The following is an 8,702-nucleotide window of genomic DNA, read 5'->3' as shown; positions in this document are numbered from 1 at the left end:
CTTTGTACAAAAAAACTAAAAAAAATAAATAAAAAAAAGCCAAAACATATGTTGTTATAAGTGCAATGCATACAGTGTCTGTGCATTCACACTGTGGCCATTGTTAAAAGATAAAAACAAAATGAACAAGTACCCATTGTATTTTGTAGCTTTTAGAAAAGCTGTGTTTTTTTTTTTTTACCCCATTTTGATAAAATATTAACCCCTTTCTGACAATGGGGGTAAATGTACGCCGATGTCAGACTCCCTCCCTTTGATGTGGGCTCCGGTAGTGAGCTCACATCTTTCCTTGCACATGTCAGCTGTTTTGAACAGCTCACGTGTCCGGAACAGCCACTGGTGGAATCGCGATCACCCGCGGCTATTAACCCATTAAATGCCGCTGTAAACCGCTGACGGGGGCATTTAAGATGCGCTTCTGGCAATCGTGCAGGAAATCCGCCCACCGATGACCGCCCTTCACGTAATCGCGGGTCACCGATGGGTTGGCATGGCAACCAGAGGTCTCCTGGAGACCTCTATGGTTGTAACTGCCGGGTTGCTATGAGTGCCACCCGATGGTCGGCGCTCATAGCAAGTGAGTAATTCTGCTACATACAGGTGATCTCATCATCGCCTGTATGTAGCAGAGCTGATCGTGTTATGGCAGCTTCTAGTCTCCCATGGGGACTATTGAAGCATGTCAAAAGTGAAAAAGAAAAAAAGTTTTTAAAAATATATATATAAAAAAAATAAATAAAAGTTCAAATCACCCCCCTTTCGCCCCATTCAATATAAAACTATTAAAAAACCAAACATGCACATATCTGGTATTGCCGCATTCAGAATCGCCTGATCTATCAATTAAAAAAGGTTTAACCTGATCGTTAAACGTCGTAAGGAGAAAAAAAGCCAAACGCCAGAATTATGTTTTTTTGGTCGCCGAGACATTTCATTAAAATGCAATAACGGGCGATCAAAAGTTCGTGTCTGCATCACAATGGTATCATTAAAAAAGACAGCTCGGCATGCAAAAAAAAGCCCTCACCCGACCTAAGATCATGAAAAATGGAGATGCTACGGGTATCGGAAAATGGCACAATTTTTTTTTTTTAACGAAGTTTAAGTTTGGAATTTTTTTTTACCACTTAGATAAAAAAGAACCTAGACATGTTTGGTGTCTATGAACTCGTAATGACCTGGAGAATCATAATGGCAGGTCAGTTTTAGCATTTAGTGAACCTAGTAAAAAAGCAAAACAAAAAACAAGTGTGGGATTGCACTTTTTTGCAATTTCACCGCACTTGGAATTTTTTTCCCATTTTCGAGCACAAGACATGGTAAAACCAATGGTGTCATTCAAAAGTACAACTTGTCCCGCAAAAAAATAAGCCCTCGCATGGCCATATTGATGGAAAAATAAAAAAGTTATGGCTCTGGGAAGGAGGGGAGTGAAAAATTAAAATGCAAAACCAAAAATACCTCTGGTCATTAAGGGGTTAAGTGTCTTTGGGGGTGTACTCTTTTATGCCGTGTACTGTATATGTGGCTTTATACATTCTTTAGAGACTAACATGTATGGCATAAGATATTCTCTAGCTATTAGGGCAGAGCGAAAGAAATCTATCTGGCAATTGGACAAAATAATTAGAGTTTGTGCCACAATAAATACAACTTCCTGATTGAGATTATAACAGAGTGGAACAAGTCCAAGAAGTCAAATTCACCGAGGGATCCTGCACGAGGCTGTTTAGTCTTCGTACGCCCTACCTGTCAGGTTTCTGTACTCTGCCAGGGCTCCCTAAGGCTGGGTGACATCGGTGTACTGATGATGCTACTGTAGGTACATGCCATTAGTCAGGTGAAAGTCCACACATACAGGCTGAGAAGACCAGGTGGCAAAATGCAAGCCTCATTGTTTTACTGTGGATTGGACCATGGCCAAGGAACATTGTAGTACCGCGACATTACCTACTGCCCACCACATGAAAAGCATTAGGCTGCTTTCACACATCAGGTTTTTTGTTTCAGGCTAATTCCGGCTCTTCTGTGGAAAACCGGAATAGGAATAGTGTGAAATCGGATCCGGTTTTTCCCCCATTGACTTGTATTAGCACCAGATTGCGCCGGATGGCCTAGCGTTCCTTCCGGTTTGATGCCGGATCCGGCGGACAATCGATTCCGGCGTCTGAAAAAGTCTACTGTAGCGTTTTTTGTCTGCGGCGAAAAAGCTGGAAGGGCCAGTTCCTTTTGGCTTTTTTCAACAATGCATGTCTATGGACGCCGGATCCAGAAAATGGCGGATCCGGCGGCCTGATCCGGCTTTTTACACTGAGCATGCTCAGAAACTATGGGCCTGCCCCCAGGACTATATATAAAGCAATGCCATTGAGGCCTTCACTCATTTCCAGCCATACTGCCAGCCAGAGAGACCACAAGAGAGAGCGAGCCAGCTATAAAGCTGCCACAGAGGCCTGCCAGCTAGAACCTGCCACAGAGTCCAGCCAGCTACCTGCCACAGAGTCCTGCCACAGAGGCCTGCCAGCTCTCCTGCCACAGAGGCCTGCCAGCTACCTGCCACAGAGCCAAGCCAGCTCTCCTGCCACAAAGGCCTGCCAGCTACCTGCCACAGAGCCCAGCCAGCTCCCCTGCCACAGAGGCCTGCCAGCTAGCCATGCCAGAGCAGACATGTCTTCTTCTGGGAGCCCTCCTCCCCGTCGGCAGCGCACTGAGGTAAATGATACATGATTTTGCTCTCTTGCTCCCTCGCTGTCGTCTGTGTGTGTGTATGTGTGTCTGAATGCATGTCTGTGTGTATATTAATGTATTTTGTCATTTTGAATCTTTGTAGGAAGCTGCTGCCATAGTCCAAGAGGTGCTCCCCGAAGAAGAGGGAAGGGGTGGAGAAAGACATGGAGAGGGTTCACAATTGGTATGTTTCTTTCATGTATTGCGGAGCCACAACCTAACACCACACACAACACATAACACTAGATACTTACAGATAGAACACAACACATACAAACTGATACATTCAGACATCACACAACACATAAAAAAACTTATCATTATAGATATCACATGGCACACAACACATAGAAAGGCTACCTACAAGCACAAAATTTTTGTTATTTTTCTTCTAGAGTTCGGATTCTGGTGCTCAATTGAGAGGTCCTTCCAGTGGCTCCCAGGGTCGTCGGCATGACAGTCGTGGCGGCCGTCGTCGTGTAAGATTTTATTTTATTAAACTTTTTTTGGGGGAGGTTTTCTATGTTTACAATTTTGTGTTTATTTTTCCCTTTTTTATAACAGGTTTCACAGCGTGCTCCTGATTCTGACGGTGAGGAGGTCGGCCTTAATGTTGACCTCCTCATCGATCTTGTTATCTTGCTGATATCACAGTGACCCGTCGACTCTGGGAGCAAATCTGCAAAGAACTTATATCGAGATGGGAGGACCTTGATGTTGTGGCCCAGAATCAAGAACGTAAGTATCCACAGTTCAGTTTTGTTGATGCATTCTAAGTATTGTTTCTAACCACGTTGTGTTTCTCCTTTTTTAACAGGTGAGAGGATTGTGAAAAGGTGGCGGTCGATCGGGGATCGCTTTAAGAAGGAGTTCAACAAAGAGATGAGGGCCCCGAGTGGATCTGGAGGACGCAGGAGCAAATACAAGTATGCCCGAGCCCTGTCGTTCCTCAGGTCAACGATGGTGACACGAAGGTAAATATTACCCACCACATGCACTAACAAATGTCTAAACCTCTTTTGCTCTTTCAGCCAGGGCCATGGTATGACAGTATATTAATTGTTTGTTTTTCTCTTTTGTTCCACAGCACCGTCGGGAGCACTCGGGAGCCTGCAGCACAGTTGAACCCTTCTGCGGCGATCCCTCAGGAGGCCGCCACCAAGGGACACTTTGACAGTGAGGAACCCTCTGCACCTTCCCACTCTGCACCTTCCCACACACCGGATCCCTCTGTCCCATCCACGAGCGCTGGAGCATCCTGGCTGGTTCCATTGCATGTATCTGCTGGTGAGGATATATCGTTTCCTGTACCCCACCCCTCTGCTGCAGCCACCTCTAGTACACCTGTAGCATCGGGGCGCCTTCGGCAGAGGGGTCAGGTACAGAGTTATGTGCCCGAGTTCTTACACCTGAACGCATCATTCCAGAACTGTCTGAAAGTTTTGTCCGAGCAAATGGCTGCAGGTTTTAATTTTATAAATAAAAGTATACTCGAGATGCATACACTTCTGGTAACCATGCGTTCAGAGGCAAGACAGTCACTGAACAATACTTTTTTCCAGTCGGTGCTTGAGCAAATGGAGACGCTATCTGCTTCTCAGCAGATGCAAGTAATGGAATCCTGCCGGTCTACTCTAGCGCTCATTGCCTCAAGAGCTGAGACTCTTGCCACCCATGCTGCAACTGCCCCCCCTTCCTCCACTGTCCATCACTACAGCCACTACCATCCTTCTGACCCGTACGACCAACCTGCCCGTGCCCCATCCCACCAACCTCACCATCACCCACATCGTGCCCGTGCCACCAGCCACAACACTTCCAGCGTTCCCGTGCCCCTTCCCACCAGCCACACTACCAGCGTCCTGCCCGTGCCCCTTCCCACCAATATGATGATCTCGACCCATACCACTTCTCATCCACGCCTCCTCTCCCTGGCCACTACCACCAGCCTGTTTCACCTCCTTCCCAACCCTCTTCTCCACCCAAAACATCACCTACACCCCTCCATCCTACCAAATTCCTAACCCCAATCCCACTTTCTTGCCGACCCGGTCAATTGCCTTCTCCACTCCTTCACCACTACCTATTTATCCTTCCCCACCACCAACACATTCCTCTCTCCACACTCCCACTGTCAAAGTGTCCCTATCCGACAGCCCCTCCAGCACTATCTCCACCCCGACTTATTCCAATCTTTAGTTTGTTTTGTACGCTGCGAAATTTATATATTTATTTTTGTTTCCAAATAAAAGTTGGGTTTGGATATTGTAAAAAAAATTTTTTAATAAAAGTTTGTTGTTTACAGCTACCTTGTATTTATTCTTTATAAGGTATAGATTAACACACTTTGGATGAACAAGGTTTATTGGTCAGAGGTAAAATACTTTGGGTACAACCCAAACTGATGCACATCTTGGGTAAAAGGTAAAACCAAACGGGTACACAACTTGGGTAAAATGTAAAACCAAACGGGTACACATCTTGGGTGTAAAACCAAACAGGTACACATCTTGGGTAAAAGGTAAAACCAAACAGGTACACGACATGGGTAAAAGGTGAAAAAGTTACTAGGTTCAAGACAAATTGTTTAAACTCTCTCATCCTGCCAGTGTATTCTTCCTTTGGGTGAAATAAAATATTCTGCAAAGTGATCCCGTATTCTGGAAACAGTGGCAGCACTTCTGTACGTTTGGTTGCTATAATCAGCCAAGATGGTTTCGGAAGAGTGGTCCTCAATGGAAAGCTGTTCCTTGGATATTACATAATTGTGTAGGACAACACATGCTTTCACTACCTCATCCACAGTGTCTGTCTTCAAGTTAATGGATGTCAGGAGAACTCTCCATTTGGCGGTTAAGATCCCAAACACACACTCCACCATTCTACGTGCACGTGTGAGTCTGTAGTTGAAAATTCTTTTAGTATTGTTTAAACCACGGCTGGAGTAGAGTTTCAAAAGATGTTCTGAAAGCTGAAAAGCTTCATCTCGAACACAAACAAAAGGCATTGGTGGCTCACAGGTTTGAGGCAGTGGTCTGGGGGGGGGGGGGAATTGAAAGGTTTGTCCATACAAATGCCGTCCCATAGAAGACAGTTTGAAAACTTGAGAATCATTAGATCGCCCATACGCCCCAATACCCACCGCTACAAATTTGTAATCCGCATCGGCGATGGCCATCAGCACGATGGAGAAGTACTTTTTGTAGTTGAAAAACTGAGATCCAGAACCAGCCGGTTTCACGATATGGATGTGTTTCCCATCCACCGCGCCCAAGCAATTGGGAAACTGACACACTTCCTGGAATCTGTCAGCAACTTCCAACCATGTCTGCATTGTGGGATGTGGAATGAATTCGTCGTGCAGAGAGTCCCACACAGCACGGCAAGTGTGCCTCACTATTCCAGATATGGTTGAAATGCCCAGTCTGAACTGGAAATGTAGTGAAGACAGGGATTCACCAGTTGCTAGGAATCTGTGAACAAAAGCAAGGCAGAAATTACTGCAAATTCAAAATATCAATCAATGAAAGTGCGCTACAAGAGTAGATACAAAAAGAATGCTTACCGAAGAGTGACCATCAGACGCTCGGCCGGTGTAATGGAGAATCTGCAATAGGTATCACTCCTTCTTATCAGATGTTCAACCCGCTCCACCAATATATCAAAGTTCTCAGCTTTCATCCGCACATAGCTGAAAAACTTGTCAGGGTCTCCTCGTAGCTCCATGTATAAAGTAGAAAAGACTCCCCGCGTCATTCTCTGTGCCGTGATGGGGTGGATCCACAAACGGCGTCGGCGCAGACGCATGACACGCTGTCTCTCTTGCTCCTTCTCAATAAAAATTAATTTCAATCGATTCGCCTCCACGATGAAATCCACTTGTTCTGCAGAATCTTCGCAATAATGCCGTCCATCTTGCTCTGTATCTTGCTCCTCTCAAACCTGTCACTGATGGGCTGTAGGAACACTGTATATATAATTTTCAGGGGGCCAATCACCTTTTTAGCCTTTCAGGGGGCGTTTCTAGAAACCGGATCCGTCAAAAACCGGATGGAAAACCGGATGACAACCTGATGGAACGGATCTGGTTTCTTGCCGGATCCGGACGCCTGATCCGGCTACAAACCGGATCCGTTCCATCAGGTTTTTAGCTAATTACGCCGGATCCGACGCTGCGGTGCGACGCCCGAACCGGCATGCGGCGAAAAACCTGATGTGTGAAAACAGCCTTAACACTATAGAAGGGAAGCAATTTATGTGCAATACCGCATATTTCCTGCCTAAAAATGGCTCAGGCCAGATGAGCCCCATGGTATCTCCTGTGACAGCCATCTGTAACAGACTGCCTATTTAACTCCTTAGGCCACGTGCACACATTTGAGTATTTGGTGAGTATTTTACCTCAGTATTTGTAAGCCAAAACCAGGAGTGGGTGATAAATACAGAAGTGGTGACGAGTTTCTATTATACTTTTCCTTCTGATTCCCCTCAGATTTTGGCTTACAAATACTGATGTAAAAAAATTGACCAAATACTCAATGTGTGCTGTAATGCAGCGATGTTCACACAGTGCGGTGAAGAGGCAGTGACCCAGGTTAGTCCAACTTAAAAGTCTTCATTTTGGCAACTCACAACAAAAAGGCAAACATTATCCTCCAGATTGCAGCCAGATCGTCCATAAGGCTACTTTCACACTGGCGTTGTGTGACGGACGTCGCAATGCGTCGTTTTGGAGAAAAAACGCATCCTGCAAAATTACCCCGCAGGATGTTTTTTTCTCCATAGACTTGCATTAGCGACGCATTGCAACGTATGGCCACACGTCACATCCATCGTGCGACGGATGCGTCGTGTTTTTGGTGGCCGCGACGCACAAAAAAAGTTCAATGTAACATTTTTTTGTGCGTCGGGTCCGCCATTTTCGACCGCGCATGTGCGGCCGAAACTCCGCCCCCTCCTCCCCAGAACTCACAATGGGCAGCGGATGCATTGTAAAACTGCATCCACTGCCCACGTTGTGCTACATTAACACACTGTCCGTTGGTACGTCGGGCCGACGGTTTGCGACGGCCCGTACCGACGGACTAGTGTGAAAGTAGCCTAACACTCCATTGCTGTGGGTGACTACATCACTGTATCTCTCAATGGTGAGTCACTGGCTTTGTTTTCTCTGGCTCTGGCCTGTGTTCAGTCTCGCACCCCTCCACACCAGGGGGCCATACCTGAGATGGCTACCCCCTTCACACCAGGGTTCATACTTGAGATAGTTACCCCTGTGCACCAGGGGGCCATAACAGATAGTTACCCCTGCGCACCAGGGGGCCATCCCAGAGATGGTTAACCATGCGCACCAGAGGACCATACCAGAGATTGTTACCCCTGCACACCAGGGGGCCATACCTCAGAGGCTTACCCCTACTGAAAAATTGAAAAGTAACTTCAAGAACCCACTAAACAGAAAAACAAAATAACTGCTCTTTTTTATTTTTTGTATATTATATAGATACATATAATGACCAATAACAGTGTATCCACATGACAGCTTATTGTGAAGTTAATTGAAAATGTAGGTATCCTTCACTAATAAACACTAATTTCCACAGTAAGTACTCCTGATGAGCCTATTATGAGGGGAGCCAGGTGGAGTGAAGCAGACTATGTGCAGGATTTGTACGATTTTGGCACATACTACATGTTTTGTGAGCCTGGTATCTAGTATACAGTAAATATCCCCTGAATCCATAGCCCAGTCGTCAGTATTGGTTGTACAGACAACAGACATTACAGCATAACAATAAACACACAGATCAAAACAGATACCAGGAGGAATGAGGGCCCTGCTCGCAAGCTTACAATCTATGAGGAAAAGGGGAGACACGAGAGGTGGATGGTAACAATTGCTTTTGTTGTTCGGACCAGCCATAATGTAAGAATCGGGTGTTCATGTAAAGCTGCATGAACCAGTTATCGGCCTA

This window comes from Ranitomeya variabilis, chromosome 5, assembly GCF_051348905.1.
Source record: "Ranitomeya variabilis isolate aRanVar5 chromosome 5, aRanVar5.hap1, whole genome shotgun sequence".
Classification (NCBI taxonomy): domain Eukaryota; kingdom Metazoa; phylum Chordata; class Amphibia; order Anura; family Dendrobatidae; genus Ranitomeya; species Ranitomeya variabilis.
The sequence above is the reverse complement of the archived record's forward strand: the minus strand, read 5'-3'. Positions refer to the sequence as shown.